The sequence below is a fragment of the Podarcis raffonei genome, chromosome 4 (assembly GCF_027172205.1).
Source record: "Podarcis raffonei isolate rPodRaf1 chromosome 4, rPodRaf1.pri, whole genome shotgun sequence".
In the NCBI taxonomy this organism is placed as follows: domain Eukaryota; kingdom Metazoa; phylum Chordata; class Lepidosauria; order Squamata; family Lacertidae; genus Podarcis; species Podarcis raffonei.
This window is the reverse complement of record NC_070605.1, coordinates 40,160,293-40,177,778: the sequence shown is the minus strand read 5'-3', so window position 1 is coordinate 40,177,778 and position 17,486 is coordinate 40,160,293. Positions and strand designations below refer to the sequence as shown.

Here is a 17,486-nt window from a genome sequence, read left to right as displayed (position 1 = left end):
TAGTGAATTTGTACGTCAGACGTCGAAGTACTGGCATTCTTCGTGCTTTTTCTCTGTGGATGTTAATCTACACAAATACCTAAACTGGCCACTGGGAGGCCACTGAAACAGCCAGCAAATGGTAACATCCTTCATTTTTCCTATTGTCTTGGTGAAGCAATTGCAAGAGAAGGGCTGTGCAGTACCTCAAGTCCCAATTCTCACTTTTCTGAAAGTAGTAATAGTAATGAAATTATTATTATTATTATTATTATTATTATTATTAATAATAATACATTCACTTTGAACCATATACTTTCCTCCGCTTATCAATGATGTTTTTGTGCATTGTTCCCGTACGTCGGGCTCCACAACAAAAACAAAAAAGATTGCTGTCTGTCTTCTTCCCCTTTTGTTTTTGTGGGTAAAGTATTTCAGTGCTAATGCTGCCAGATGGCCCTTGTTCTAAGGGACACCCATTATTTTAAACGATCGTCCCCAATTCCGGAATATCACATCTCCGCAACACATAATGGACCTCCCTTATTTCAAAACACTGTGGCTCTATAGAAGCCCATAGAACAAACACCACAGCTTTTGCAGCATCCTTTATTATTGGAAATGCCGATCTGGCAACCTTTGTCTGTTCTGTAGGTCTGCAAGCAAGAGTTAACACTGCTCCCTTATTCAGCCCGATGAGCCAAACTGTCGGGCCCTGTGCCCTGATTGTTTCCTGCTATCAGAAAACAAGGGCAGTTTCTTTCTGTGCTGTTTCCTTGTCTGTATTAACAGAAAGGCCTAATTGCATAAAACGTGGGGAGTCTTTTGCAACTGGCGTGACATTCAGCATGACTCACAAGAGCCTGACACTGCTTGGCCTGTCCTATGTAACATTGGCCCCCAATTCATTAAACTGAAGTTGCTACCCAAAAAGGCTCCTAAGGGATCTCCTACACAGATTCCCTTCCAAGACTGAGGTCTTTTCCTTCCCTTTATTATGAAGAGTCAGGGTCAAATTAGATGGTTTTAGAGGGATGGAGCTGAACCCATGACTTTTTAGACCTCATTCCTTATAACATCATCTACATTACACTGTATCCTATGGCATGCTCTGAAGGCATGTGATGGATCAACCCTAAATATACCACCTTGAGTTCCATACTGGGGGGGGGGAGTGCATGTATGATCATCATTCCTATGTGTTTCCCCACCCCGATTCATATCATACTAGCTGGCAGAAAAAGGACAATGTGTCAGGCCAGATCAGAGATAAAGGACAAGATGCATCCACCCATCCCATCTCACACACTCGCACACACAAATTCTTTGTACAAAAGCTGACTGGACTGGTAGTTGAATCACACCTTGAAGGCTCCACCACACCTGAAGGCAGCAGACTAGTTTAGAGGTCTCAGCAGAGATGATGTGACACACATAACTCTGTTGGTCTGCACTTCTCTGCATTCTTTCAGCATCTGCCTCTCTCTGCTCAATGATAGGTCTGGCCCTGAGATGCCATGCCACATGCTGACTGAAAGCTGAATGGAGAGTTGCAGAGATGACAATAACATTGGCATTCAACATTGCACTATGATGAATGTTCTGCCCATGCAAGCATTTCAGCTTGCCAGACAGACTGCCCTCCCCCAAGTGCTGTTCTGGGGGTCCTCCTGACTCCCCCGAACCAATTCTTGGGGCATGGGGGGCACAGAGGAAGGAGAGGAGGAAAACCCCATTGTGCAAGCAGAAGTCTTTGTGCAGGGCTTCCAATGATGGGTCCTGCCCAATAATTCCATCTTCTCACACGGGTGCCACAGATAATGGAATGCAGCTTCCTTGGCAAAAGCAGCAACCCGAGTCCAGCATTGAAGGAATGAAATAGACCATTGGAAACCATATCCTGAAGTCTTCCGACATTTGAATAGATAAGTAACATCTTACTATATTTTATTCTTGTGTCCTGCTCTTCCTTTGGAATGCTCATAGCTAGCGATGGTACTTATTTCTCAGTAAGACAATATCGGAACATAATTAAGATCAGTCCTGTTGGGTCATAATTATGAACAGTCCTACTGGATCAGACCAAAGGCTTATCTTGTATGGCATCCTGCAAGCCTAATTAGACCCACAAGGCCTCAGCCTTTGGTCTGCAGTGTGACTTTATCTAAACCCTGCCCGTCTGCAATATGAAGCCACATGACATCACTTGAGTCTGATCCCATTCAATGGGTCATCTCTGGTTATTTTTGTACTTCTGCAAAACCTGGGTTTTCTCCAAGCCTGCTGATACCTCTGTCTCATTGTGTAGATAATGGAATTGGAGAATAAGTTTTTTATTAGTATATGCTATAAAGGATTACCTCAATGGGGGAGTGGGATATGAGCTATTCTGACCTACACAATTTGGCTTGTTCAAAGCTCGTAACCTGTTTGTGTGTCTGAGGCATTTAAGCAGTTGGAATGACTGCATAGTGTTAAGCTGGTGGCAGAAGTTTCTTCTGACAATCAGGAGAACCAAGAGACAAGCAATGACCAATTTATGTGTGTCCAATTGACGTGTGACCAAGTACGGTGCCGAACCTTGAAGTGACTTCAAAATTGGTAAAAAGGGCAAAAAAGCCATGAAAACAGCACTTAGCGATCTCATGAGCCTTTGCAGGTGTATATTAGGAGCTCTTTCACCAATTGTTGAGGCCTGTAGAGAGTTGGAGTTTGAGCAAGGAGGTTTGGAGGGAACGATTGTGATGGATTTTGGCATCTGGAAACTTCTGCTGTTTTTTTCAAGGGTTTCCAGAGGTTTAGGATGTGTTTGCAGACTTTTCCAATGGTGTTTCAAATATATGTGATTTCACATAAATGCACAGTGCCTTGGAGCATAACTCCCAAGTAAATTGGGAAATGACTGCAGTTGTTGGGAGAGAAGCTTTGGGTATGTGGGGCGAGTGCTACAGAGCTTCACAAATTTGGGGGGATCCAAATTCAATGCCTTAAAGTGAAGAGCTAGTGCTACAAACAGGAGTGACTGGCAGCTCGAGACAGAGTCACCCTCCAGTCAGTGGTGTATCTGCTACTTACCAGGATGGTAGGGGTGGTGTCAGTGCACTACTGGCGCCAAATAACTGCTCCAGCTGGTATACTGATATAGGTCTGACCTCCGTGCCACCAGGCCCCTCCCTTCCCTTTGGTGATAAGCAGCAGTGATGTTGCCCTTCCTATTAATGAACATGGAATCCTGCAGCAAAGAGTCCAGGTACACTCATTAAGAAATGCACACAGGTCTTGTGTGTATTAATCTTTGGGACTTGCTGCCCATTAGTATTAGGCAAGTGCCTTTACTGTATTATTTTCAGCATCTCACCACCCCCACCCCCATAAGCCAACCCAGGAATGTAATTTTAGCATGTAATTCTATTATATATAAATGTTTTACAATTGAAGATTTTATTGAAATTTAAAATGTTTATGTTAACTAGTTTTTCGTGTTTGCCTTTATTGCTTTTTTAAAATTATATTTTGGATTTTTTCTTTGTAAACTGTTTAGCTGTCTTTTATCAAGTAAACTGTGTATCAGTTTCGTTCACTAAATAAATAATAGCACCAGACAGACACCTTTTCTGTCTTCCTTTCCATGCCTGCTTAAAAACATTTTTGTTCAGGCAAGCCTATCCAGGCATGTAGAAGTTACATGTGTGTTCTCTGTTTTTACCTGCTGTTAATTTTTAATCATCATTTGAATGCTTCAAAACACCTGGGGTTTTTGTTTTGAGAATTTTAATGTTTTGTTTCATAATTTTGCACACCACTTAGGGCAATGATGGCCAAACTTGGCCCTCCAGTTGTTTTGGGACTATAATTCCCATTATCCCTGACCTCTGGTCCTATTAGCTATGGATGATGGGAGTTGTAGTCCCCAAACAGCTGGAGGGCCATGTTTGGCCATCACTGACAGGGGGTTCTCTCACAATCAGTTATGTTAAATAAAGAACAGTAAAATGGGTGAAATCAAGGGTTCAGGACATCAGATTCCAGAACACACCCAAAACTGTGAAGGGGTTTGGCCTCCATAAAAGAAAAGCACTCAGCACTTGTTCTGTGATAGCCAGCCAAAGTTAGTAGCCTTTTCTAATTGTCAATTCACCCTGCTACCCATTGCACTTTGCAGAGTGCTATTGAGAGCACGTGCTGCATGCCTTCAGAAAGAGCCTTAACATAATTTGAAGTTTGGCCTGCAAATAGAAACTACTCTGATAGAGGTTGTGGTCACATGCAGAAAAATATCATTTACCACCACATTAGCAGTTACGGTTTCCGACACTAAAGATGGGAAATTCATAACCATCCTGTAATTTAGACTGTCAGAGAAATCAATCATACTTTAGAGTTAATGCTAACTGTAAAATCGAGCAAGAAGAAAAGGCTAACAAATCCAATATTTTCATCCACAGCCTGAAGGCAGGGGAATCAACTCCTCCCAGATAACATCCGAAAATCCAAACCCCACAGAGTGAAGTAAGCAGAGAGGAAAAGCACCAGAACCAGGTGACTGCAGACAAACCGATTTGAAATGATCCCACAACCCCCCCCCCAAATTTCACCATTTTCTGGGGTTCAACTGAAACTATGTTTAGGGAGGAGTTGAGCCCTATACACAAGCTCTGTCCCAATCAATTGCAACCCGTGTCAGCTCTGGTCCATAGCTGTCAATGTTTCCCTTTTTTAAAGGGAAATTCACTTATTCTGAACAGGATTCCTCGCAAGAAAAGGGAAAAGTTGACAGCTATGCTCTGGTCTCAGAACTTTGTGCAGCATGAGGAAAATTTTGGGAGGGGGGATTTTGTCAAAAGCTTTACTGAAATCAAGATACCCTACATCAACAGCATTCTTGCTAATGTTTGCAGGGACTTCCTGTGCTGCTAATGCAGTCAGTGTGCCATGGAGAGGATGGGTAAAGATACAGGTGTTCCCTGGCCACATACCTGCCCACTGATCCACATGCCAGACAGTCAATCTTTTAAAAAGATGGGGCAGGGGATTGTAGATCAGGGGTTCCCGCAGGGAGGATGTTTTGTGAATTGGGAAGGGCTGCTGTGGACAATGGAAGGGAAGGCGGGGATTCTTCTGAAGCCTGGATCTGACACTGTAGCGGAGAAGAATTTTGGAACTCATGAAAGCTCACTGCTCCTTTGAATTGAGCTGTATAAACCCTCAGTATTTTGGACCTTATGGGGAAGGGTGGGTAAGAAATCTTATACATAAATAAAACATCTAAGCCTCAGCCCAGTGGGTTTTGCTGGAACCTCTAGGGAAAATATGTAGACTGACCTCCGAGACAGTAAGATCCCACAGGCATCTGGCTGGCCACTGTGAGAACAGTATGTTGGACTAAATGGGCCACTGGCTTGATCCAGCAGACTCTTTTCATGTCCTTAATATATATACTGGAATCATCAGAGGCTGATTCTGTTTCTGAAGAAGCAGTCAAAACAGACAGAGAAGCGGCAAACACATTCCTAGCCCTCTGCCCCAATTTTTGGTTCTAAGTGAGTTTCTAAGCAAATGCCAACCACTATGAACTGGTAGAACAGAAAGACAGATTCTGCTGGGCTGAAACTCCCACCAGGCCTGACTATTGGCCTTGTGAGTTGGGGCCAGGGCTTTTCCTCCAGCTGGAACTCGTCGGAACTCAGTTCTGGCACCTCTAGGTGGGTGTCATTGCCAATATAAGAGAACAAGGGAGCAACAAGTTCCAGCACCATTTTTTTCTAGAGGTAAACATGATTTAAAAAAAAAAAACCTGCCCTGCTGGCTGGCTCCATTTCCCCATCTCTGAGGTACACCATCTTTAACATCTTGGAGCAGACGTAGGATATAAGTATAATAAATAAGCAAATAAATTCAGGCAATGAATATTTCTTGAGAGGAGCTGTTTCCCTACACACACAGTTTGTCTTTTTATTGAAAAAGTGTGTTATCTGGGCAGCCCAGGACCTCCTTCCACACTGCCCAGGTTTGGCACATCAATGTATCTTCCCCTGATTTCATAAGAACCACTATGAGAAACTATTGAGAGCCTGCGTTCTGAAAGCAAGGATGTACATAAACAGAACCATAACACACATTCACGTCCAAATCACCCTCTCACACAGTCACACCTTTTCTGTTTTATATGGAAATTGCCAACATTTCCAGAAAATCTACTTAGGCACTTGCCCATATCCAATATAAAAGGATCCTTGACCTCTGAGGTTGGCAGTTTGGTGGTAAGGACTGAGTGGGTATCAAACATAAGCAGCGCTTCTGAAGCCTCATCTCCAAGCTGCAAATTGGAAATGCACTCCTGGTCCCCTCCATCAACAAAGGAGTCCCTTGATGTGTGATTCCACTCATCATCCTTCTTAAGCCATTATCAGACAGCTGAGATCAGGCTACAATGAATGAGCATGTGCCCGATTGTTAACATGTCAGACTTGCATTATTAAAACGGTGGGGGGAAGGAGAGGAGAGAGAGAGAGAGAGAGAGAGAGAGAGAGAGAGAGAGGAGAGAGGCATTGCTTTCTTTGCTCAGAGTCATTATTTGGGAAGAAATTAATTCTGAAAAATGCATTGCCACAGCTAGAAGGTCTTCCTGTGACAAAGCATCAAAACTGTACTGTTAATTTGGGTAATTATTGGCATTGTTTGCATTTTCAGTTGCAATGCTTGTCAAGTCATTATCTGTTTTCTCACCTTGACTGAACAGATGACCTAACTGCAGGCATTTTTTAAAAATAACAAAATAAATAAAACTGACATCTGTAACACCCTTCCATTGTTAAACAAAATAAAAGAGTTTGGTGTTGCTGATTTGTTTGTTTGTTTGTTAACCACAGTAGTTTTGTCTCTAAAATAATCACAGGGTTATAGTGGGAATGATTAACCGCTTACATTGATGGCTTATGCCTTATGCGTCAGTGTAGAGATATTAGCTGTCCTTCAGATCCCTTCCATTCAGAACGTCAGTAGTCTGTATACTAGATAATGATAGAAATCTGTCAATTTCAGTTTCTCACTTTTTAATCTTAAGTTCACTTCTCCACATTTCCATATCAGCTTGTGATTTTCTTTTGTTCAAGTCCTCATGAAAACCTATCAGCATGTTAGTGTGCATTTCTCCAGTGCACACACTTTTGTACACAATTCTGCCTAATATACACATTTTTTTGCAAGCCATTTCCCTAATAACAATGTATGTCTTTGTTCCTGATGCATGCAAATGCATACACACTCTCCCCAGGGACATATTTTTCAGTGTTCACTACATCACAAGATTCAGAGATGTGTGAATCTTGAAGGATAGCTGTGTTTCATTTTACTTAAGAGTTTCAAGACATGCAAATTAGGTAGATATACATTCAGACAGAAATGGAACTGAATTTCTCCCATATCCCTAACTACTTGGAGAAAGCAGAAAAATTAAGGCACACCAGAAGTACCTGTAAAGTGAAGAAAATGCTGAATTACACAGAAGTCAATGGCTCAAGTAGCTAGCAATGCCACACCGTGATTTCTAAGGCATTCTGAAGTGCATAGACATTACTTGTTGATTGCAACATCCAGAGATGAAGGGCCTGGGTGAACAGTGTTAGATCTAAGAGAAAATTTTCATATCTGACACAGTACTTTTCAAGCAACTGTAGAAGCACAGAAAATAACATTTTTCATCCCTTGGCATAATGAATTCTAGTTCTGTTAGTGATGAAGAAGGGCAAGAAATTATTCTGATCACTTCAATCTGTGGAACTTCCACTTTCGCAAGTGCCAGGAGTCATTCCTTTAGTACCCGAGCTGTGGAACTCTCTGCCGATCGACATTAGTCACTACACTGCCTTAGAAACCTCCAGAAAACTTGTACATTTCAACCAGTCTGGTTAAATTACATTTGTTTAAAATGTCTTCTTGGTTTTACATTTGCTGCTAATGATAGTTTTATGCAGGTCTTTTTTTGAGAGCCAGTGTGGTGTAGTGGTTAAGAGCGGTGGACTCGTAACCTGGTGAACCAGGTTTGCTTCCCCGCTCCTCCATATGCAGCTGCTGGGTGACCTTGGGCCAGTCACACTTCTCTGAAGTCTCTTAGCCTCACTCACTTCACAGAGTGTTTGTTGTGAGGAAGGAAGGGAAAGGAGAATGTTAGCCGCTTTGAGACTCCTTCGGGTAGTGATAAAGCGGGATATCAAATGCAAACTCCTCCTCTTCTTCACCTGAAATTCACCGGAACTCAGGTGGGAGCCATTGCCATTCTAAGAGAGCAAGGGAGGCATTCGTGGGGAGTTCCGGCACTTCTTTTTCTAGAAAAATACCACTGGTTTTATGCATGCTTGTTATCACTTTGTGTGCTTTAATAATGTTTTATATAAAATTGGACTTGTACATCGCTTAGAGAATTCTTTTCAGTAAGCAGTTTATACCTTTTCTAAATAAATGGTGTTTTCCAACAAGGTCATCCTGCTAGCTCAAGGACTTCCACTTCCACGGTGGAACTTGTCCTCCCTCTTCTCCCCTGTGCATCACCCAAATCTGTTTTGAATTCTCCCCCCCCCAAAAAAAAAAAATCCCTCTGGAACAGATTGGAGGGTGCAGTGAGCAGATGAAGGGGAAGTTCTGTTGCACCAGCAAAAGTCCTTGTGCTAACAAGATTTCATGGATACAATCCAATGAAAGTAAGCAGCACGGGCAATGGTCTCAGCTCCTGAGCAGCGGGATCTCACCTCTTCTATGGAAAAATGAGGTTTGCTCACATGCTCTCTTGCCAGGTGGTCTGAAAACTTTATTCATTCTAAAAGGAAAGAACAGCTATTGCTGATTGGATCATATTGTACTCTTCTCCATTTTTCTGCACTTTTAGAAAAGCACAAGGGTAGAATGCATGCTTTGGAGGCAAAATGCTCAGCACCCAACATCTCCAGCTGAAAGGAAGTGGTAGTAGCTGATGGGAAAGAAACCCTTATGCCACTCAGTTGCCACTACAGGAGAAGCCAAATCAAGCATCTCCACCTGGCATAAAGCAGCTTCCTGTTTGCATACAGAGTCCTGGAAGACAAACAGGTCCGTATCAGTTTCAGCCGCTTGCTTGTTTAGCAACAGCAGCATTTCATCTTGCCTGCCCTGCAGCACAACTGTGGGAGCCGAAAATGTTGTTTGGACATATTTCCCATAGTTTGGAATGGATAAAGGAAGGAAAGGAGAATCCATTAGCTCAGCAGGCAGCTTATGTGAGCACAGCATACCTACACTGGTTGAATGCACTCGTGAGATGGAGCACATTACGGGCCACTTCTCTCAACTTTTAGATGAAATCATTAAGCTTCGGATCAGTGTGGGAAGGAATCCAAAGGGTCATGTTGTGGAATCTCCTGTTCAGATGGGGCATGTGGGCTGCAATGCAGCTAATTATCTCGCTGTGCGCTCAAGAAGTTGCACAACATCCCTATTGGGATTTTTGCCTCCCACCCACCACCCAGCCGCTTTTGATCACGAGAGCTCTTTGCTACACATGCTTGAAGAAAACACTCCTGAATTAATGTGGCAGAGAAGACAGTGGTTTGTGAAACACAAGCCCAAACCTTGTGTAGACTAGTGGAACGTGTCTCAGGAGCTTGAGATAAGTGTCTGAAAGATTCCCCAATAGATAACTATATATATATATTTCCTGCTGGGAAGGAAAATTGAGGATGCACTCATGAATAACTGAAGCTCAAGGAGTAGCTGCACCTCTAATGGGTGTGTCATTTTTCCTGGGGTTGTTCTTCAACTTATTGCCATGACAGGATAACTCAACTGGTTTGTGTGTGGTGCTGATAAAGCCAAGGTTGCAGGTTCGATCCCCACAAGGTGTACCTGCATATTCCTGAATTGCAGGGGGGTTGACTAGATGATCCTGAAGGTCTCTTCCAATTCTATGAGTCTATGAAATGAGTGAGAAATCGAAGCAAGAGTGCTTGGCTATATGAGTAGCCCTACCACAAGGCACAATGAGGCAGTTACCTCAGGCAGCAGATGCTGTTCTTATAAAAGCCCCGGAGGCCTTCAACTGTTCTTCCTCAGGCCTCTAGCTGATCTCTTTCATGGGAAGGCTGAGAGGGTTTACATGAATCCTGTTAACGTCTTAATTCTCGAAATGGACAACAACAACACAACTGCAAGTTTAGTTTTAAAATTCAGTTAGATTGTGGAAAGACAGCATGTAGTACAAGTCCACATTTTTATTTCAACATTATTATACATGTTTACTCAGCCAAGTTCAATAGAGTTCACTTCCAGAAGGGAGAGTATAGGATCTCAGAGCCAATAATTCCCCAATGTTGCAGCTAGAGGCAAGGATGGCATATAGTTGCCTCTCTGTTGACTTCTGCAGGTGAAGAAGAGAGCTGCTGCTGATGGTAAGGGCTCTGCTGTGGTGGAAACCTTGAACTTCACCTTGGTTGGTTGGAGAAAACTACCACAAGCGGCAGGGAGCAGAAAACCCTGAAATGGGTCATTTGGGTGGGAGTGGCATGCTAAAGGCCACCACCTTCCATCCTGGTCAACAGAAGCAGCAGAAATCTAAATTTTGGAAAATGAACCACAGAGAATGATAACTCTAGTAACCTGCTAACAACATTTGGAGAGAAAGAGGCAAAAACTGGGATGGCGATTTATCAGGAGCAGGCACCCGGAGTGTGTGTGTTGAACATTTATTTAGCACCAACTGTAAACTAGGAACAATAGTTTTATGTGTTTTTGACACAGAGTAATTTAGTTTGGGGACATTAGCAGCTCAACAACATCTTCTCCATGCAATGTGACACTGATTCTATTTTCAGTGTAGGTGCTGCTGCTACGCAGCATGTTTATTTTGGTGCGGATGGCAAATGTTTCTGATCCAAGGCAATTACACCCTGGCATGCACTTTCATGTTTTGCTGCCTTGATTTAAAATTCAGTTTGTTTCATGCTGGCAATGATTTATAGTCTTGTACATTTGCTGGTTCTCTAAGTACAGCTGCTCTGCTAAGTTGATAGGGCTATTTGTAAATAGGCCAAATTTATGAACTGCAGCTCAAGTTTGTTTGTTTGTTTAAACAGACATCCAAAGAGACTAGGTGCTCTGTGTTTCTCACATGCCAATGAGAGTCGCAGTCCAAACTATCCTAGACAACTTTGGAAATCTAACATTGATGAATTTGTTTCAAGCCATTATTGTCTCCAGTGACATATTCTTAAACAATTGATTGATGGAGCATAAAACTCTGTTTGCTCAGGAAAGTGGGACTGCCACCTGCTCTTTCCGCCTTCCTTTGAAAGTGTGTTTTAATTTAAAAGAGCTTGTCTAATTAAATTCACTGTTAGTGACAAAATTATCTCTTCATTGACAAGCCTCCTTAGCAACTCATTTATATTTTGAGGTCCATGTCTGTAAGAAAAAGAATTACAGGCATAGGATTAAGGAGGCATGTGTGTCTGTGTGAAGCATCAGTCAGTCTTCAGCATGCATTTGTTACAGATGAGCACAATAAACCCTTTGGTATTTCAATGGTTGGATATATCGCAGAATTTGGTGCCAAGAGTCACTGAACCCAGTTCATTATCACCACAACCATTACTAACTGGGAAAATGTTTATAATGGATGTAAATAATGACTTTACTTTCACATCACAGCCCCACAAGCCTATACTGGTTCTGGTATAGTACATTACTTTTAAATAGGTTGATCCCATACTCAAGAATGAGAGTAAATATGTCCCTCATCTGGTTGGCTGTTGATTATGATCTGTGACAGTGATTCCAAAACCTTTGAATAAGTACATCCAGAAAATATGGTGCTTTTGTCTTTCCCTAGGATTCATCTGGTTGTTTCAAATTTTCTTGACTAAATGTTTTTTAAAAAAACACAACACAACACAACACTTTTCCATTGGTGTATACAAAGCAAGAGGCCAGCTGAGTCACTGATTTGTATGACCTAATAGAGGCCAGATTCTTATGTCCCAGGTTGGATATTGAAAACATTCACAGGCTAGGGGTGGACAGAGCAACCCAAGTTGGTGTGGTGTGGTGTAGTGGTTAAGAGCGGTAGTCACCTAATCTGGTGAACCGGGTTCGCGTCTCCGCTCCTCCACATGCAGCTGCTGGGTGACCTTGGGCCAGTCACACTTCTTTGAAGTCTCTCAGCCCCACTCACCTCACAGAGTGTTTGTTGTGGGGGAGGAAGGGAAAGGAGATTGTTAGCCGCTTTGAGACTCCTGAAGGGGAGTGAAAGGCGGGATATCAAATCCAAACTCTTCTTCTTCTTCTCTTCTTCACTTTTTTCTGGTACTCAAGCACAAGTCCATTCCCTTCCTGTTTTGTGCAGATTTCTTTATTACTGAAAGAATGCATGAGAAGTTCACATCAAAATGGTATGCATTCTTGCACACGTTGTTTGCATTTCCCCAAAATATGCATTTTTCCATTCTTTTCAGTTTGTTTTCCTAACTTTTTTTTTGCACTAAAACTGCATTGCAAAATCCAGGTAGGCACATAATCCAATCAGCAGTTGTGTTGTTGTGCACAAACAAGTTCAAGATTACTGAACTGGGTCATTCTGCTCAGAAAATGACCAAATGCATTTTTTCACCACCCCTATAGGGAATGACCATGGGTAGCATGTTCTGAGGAAAGGCAGATATTCTCAGAACTCATCTATGATGGCTATATTGTGTGCACCAGTGGATAGCCAGGGCTTGTTAACTAGAAAAGACTAGATTTGGCACGATTTTGGCTAGAAAATACCTAGATGAGCTGAAACATTTCTCACCTCTGTACTGCAAGAATCAAAAGAAAATAATTTGTTTCACAATGCCTTCAATTTTTGTGAGAAGTATCTCTAGAAACCCAGGAAGCCACCATAGACATAATCAGACTGGGTGTTCAAACCCTCAGTTGTAAAATTTGCACTCTTTCTGATCCACCAGACATATGCAAATAAGTTTCCACACATGTAGTTGATGCATCCAAATCATTCAACATCAAAGTGATCTTGTTTAGAAATCCCCCAAATTGTTCAGCAATGGTGTGTAGATCCCAATTTTGAGTTGTGCACAATTTAATGGGATCTGGGCCACTTGAATTAGAAAGCAGAAACTATTTACTTTACAAGGATGAAAAGCACATCAATTACATTTTACACATGAACTCCTAAAACATATTCTCTAAAAACTTTGGTATTTAATATACTAACATCTGATAATCTTTCAAAGTGCATATTAAAAAAAGTCGTCCCCCCCCACACACATCAATCCCTCGTTTCTAAAAATCTCTCAGACACTTAATTTGTCTTGGCTGTAATCCTAACTGTCATGGACTCTCAAAGGCTTTATTGTAATGTTATTGAAAGATGCAAATTGCCCAGTTCTTCAGAGCATCAATCTACTACGAGTAAGTCAGCAAGTTGTATACCAAAAGCATTGTGTCATAAATACTGCAATCCTCACAGCAATGCGATATTTTCCAAAGTTTTTGAAAAGATTATGATTCCATCTCCCTCCCACACATACTATCAAAGGATGTTAAGAATCCACTGTTCGAATCTCTTCTGCCTTTTGTACATAAAATGTTATTGAACATGCAGAGAACGTATTTCTGTCATAGACAGTTAAGATAACATTGAAATCATCTCACCAGTTTGAGAAATAATGGTGTACTACAAAGGTTTACAAACCATTAATGGGATGTTTTCCCTTGTAATATCTCCTCCTGTGCGCGGCTAATTTCATTTTAACACTATGATTCGAACACCAGACATACAATTACTTTCTGTTTTGGAGTGGAAGCCCTTTAATTCAAGGTCAAATTACATAAGCTTTATGAAGCATGATGAAGAGACAGTTACAATTCAACAAAGACTAGTTAAACCTTTAGTCTCTATAACTATTTCCCTCATTCTCTAATTTTTTTTAATTTTAGCTCAAAAGTTCTAAAAACAGCAAACTAATAGGTTTGACTCTCTGAAACAAAGGACAGCTCATTTTCCTGCCTTCAGAGCTGTTTGCACACGCATCCTGTAATTCACTTTTGCTCAAGTTAATAGCATCTGCCGAGGTAATTAGAAAATATAATGAAGTGCAGTTTTAGAATTTCACCTTGGAGCTCTCTCAATTAGTTCAGGAAAACTGAACAGGAATGTCTAGTAGTTTGAATGGTGCTGTATAAACTACACTAATGGGCTATTTGGAAATGACTGCTACTAGATCAAGACATCTGGTCCAACAGACCTCATTTAAAGGGATTGGAAGTGTCTTGAAAGCAAGCATAGAGGCAATCCCACAGTTTGGAGAGCTTTCACATGGGGCCATGTTTCCATGCACTTGGTCACATAGGGTGGTTATAATGTCAGAGGATAAAGGAGGCCAGGTAAGGACTAGAGTGCGGATAGCAGGTCTCCATCTCTAAACTCCATCCAGGAAAGCAAGAGTCATTATTAGAGTTCAATTACACATTCCAGCTGGGGGCGGGGGGCACTGAATACAGCTGAATGCAGAGAATAGGTGCATAAGTCTTTTGTGTGGTGGTGATGGAAGTTTATATGTCTGCCGCCATTGGATCCTCAAGATCCAGCAGAGCTTTTCTTGGTAGTGAAGTAACATGTGGAAGGACATAGCACAGAGCCTTGGTCATTTGCATCTGGACCAAACTTTAAGCCATGCTTAGTGCAAGTCAGGTGGTATCTAAAGCACCATCCAGTCACACTGTCCAGGATCAGTTTCATTTAAGGTATTCAGCCATGTTTGTCCCCACTAAGACCCTCCAGGCTGCCGACTTAGACGCTTCCACTACCTTTAAATAAATTTTGATGTGGTGGCTACAAATCAGCAAAAACTCCACCAGCTGCATTGCTGAAGAGTGAAATGAAATTCAGTAAGGACTGGTGTGATCTAAACACAAAGAGCATAGGAGGAGGAGAGCTGTGGTCATGAATAAGGTAAAGGAAAAAGACGACAGCAACAGCATTTTGGTAAAGGGTTGTAACTGATGGCCAAGGACACAAATCACTAGGTGGGCCTCCCACACATACCTCATTGAGGTGAATAAGTGCTGCATGGGAGAACCTCCTTGTGAATGATGCCAAAACTGAACAAAATTAATCTATATGGAAACTGGGTGGAATCCCCTGCAGCTCCGCAAGTCACCTTCCACCCTATTTTTGAGGGAGGTTTTCTGGAGCTGATTTTCAGAGGTGGGCTGGTGCTGGGGGGCTGCAGAGGGAAATCTGAACTGGCAAAAACACCTCCCCTCCCCTTTGATGAGCAGAGGGATAGGCAACTTTTTTCAGCTGCCGGGCCATAACCTCTTCTGGAAAACTTCCAGGGGCCACATGTCAGCAGTGGGCAGGGCCAGAGGCAAAAGTGTGAGCAGCAATGAGAAACTAGGGTTGTTTTTACTCTCTCGGCATGTCTCTCTCTCGTTCACCTCCTTCCAGCCAAGCAAAAGTCATTACAGTGGTACCTCGGGTTAAGTACTTAATTTGTTCCAGAGGTCTGTACTTAACCTGAAACTGTTCTTAACCTGAAGCATCACTTTAGCTAATGGGGCCTCCTGCTGCTGCCGCGCCACCGGAGCACGATTTCTGTTCTCATCCTGAAGCAAAGTTCTTAACCTGAAGCACTATTTCTGGGTTAGTGGAGTCTGTAACCTGAAGCATATGTAACCTGAAGCATATGTAACCCAAGGTACCACTGTATTAGAGTTCCAGACAGTCAAAAAGCATGGAAGGACAACATGGTTGGCAAGAGGTGTGGCTGTGGAGGGGTGAAGTCTGGGGAGTGTTCCTAGGGCTACTCAGGCCTAGATTTGGTACCCAGGGATGTGCTCCTCCCATCTTGCATTAGCAGATGCCTCTACTGGATCAAAAGCCTTTCTCTAAACACAAGGATGCCAGCTGGGTTACACCTAATGCTAGGTTACAAGAAGTATGCATGTATGGTGAGAAAAATCTTTTTCTTTCTTTGCTTTCCCAGCATGTGCCTTTGCTCAGGATTCTGTACAATATGTTCCTCTCTTTTCCCCCACTCTCCTTTGGGCTAAATCAGCTTAAAGCCACATTTTCTGGTTCAGTTGGGCTTGCAGCTGACTCGGTTGATCATCTGAGACCAGATTAAAACAAATATTCTAAAAGCAAATAAATTCAAGTAATCATAGTGGTGTTATTTCATGTGTAGGGGCAAAGTGTGGGGTGGGGGTGGGTCCTAAAACATTTCAGTAAATTGTTCCCTACGGATTATTCACTCCACTCCATTAAACACCCATAAGCACACTCAACTATCAAATTAGCACCGCTGAATTGTGCTATTTGTGATGGCTATTTTTATTCACAGCAAGCAGGAATCATTCCTCTGTGAAAAGCAAAGCATTTTGTGCCATTCTCCTCGTTTTCTTCTTCTTCATAGCACTGCTAGCTTCATAGAACACCATCTATTTTGGTTTCCTAGTGCTGAATACTGATCAAGCTATTCTCAGTGTGCCCAACTACATTGCTTTGCGTTACTTGTCATAAAATAATCTAACACATTGCATTCCGTGAAAATGTTTGGCACAAGTGTGATTTGTCACATGCCTTGAATTTAAGATTAATTTGAAAAAGAAGAATCAGTGCCTTTCCTCAGATTCCCCCCACCCCCCCCAGCTTAAAATTAAGCCACATCTTGAACTCTCCTCAAATGCTGTTGAACAGGCAGCTTCCCTCCTACGATTCCACCCAAAAGCAAATTTCTCGGTAGCACTAATGACTTGCATTAAGCATACAGAGAGCTTAATTACATACTATGGTTCACTTCCTATTTTGCCACTCATGCATTTAACGGGGGGGGGGGGATAGTGAAGGAAATTGAACCCAGGTGAACACATTTTTAAAAACCCACATATAGCTTTCAGGAAACACTCCAAATATTTCATGTTTTAAAATAACTAATGGTAAAGGATGTCTATGAATATTATGGTAGTTTTGTCACATGACAATATGCATTCAAAAGAACAAGCATGCTTGCTAAAAACCTGCTTGGAGCTCAATGGGAGGAGGGGGTCAGAAACCACTTAATGTCCTCTCTTGAGCCTTAGAGAAGCAAAATGGTTTGCTAAGCCTACAGCCATTTTCTGAACACACAATTTGCACTTGGTAATTATGCTTCTTTCAGGTAGCCTGGTAACAAGTTTCTTCTGATGATTTTAATGTTATCATCAAAGCAGCTAAAGGACAGGTAGCTATGATGTATGAACATGACCGCGGTTACATTGAGAAGTCAGGGTAGAGAATGGAGGAAAAGAAAGGTGAATTGAGATTTTAGTTCACCCGTATACCAGTAAACCTCTGAAAAGTGGATTCAGAAAGAACATCTCAACATGTATATGAACAGTGCAATACCAAGTCAGTGAACAAATGGCTGTATCCATCAGCCTTCGTACATGAAGTTTGGCTTGAGATATTATGGGACTGGAACTGTCCAAATCAGAAAGTTTGC

The 17,486-nt window shown here is 42.1% G+C and overlaps 1 long non-coding RNA gene across 3 annotated transcripts in view; it reads left to right on the top strand.

Moving 5' to 3' along the window:
• LOC128412862 (uncharacterized) overlaps nucleotides 1-17,486 on the top strand; it is a 119,693-nt gene that overhangs the window by 16,447 nt on the left and 85,760 nt on the right. For 2 of the 3 annotated variants that reach the window (XR_008330171.1, XR_008330172.1), the window contains exon 2: nucleotides 4,425-4,518. This is a non-coding gene — a long non-coding RNA (uncharacterized LOC128412862). Of the gene's footprint in view, nucleotides 1-4,424; nucleotides 4,519-8,860; nucleotides 11,728-17,486 lie in introns of those variants that run through there. The other variant, XR_008330173.1, reaches the window with a different exon arrangement.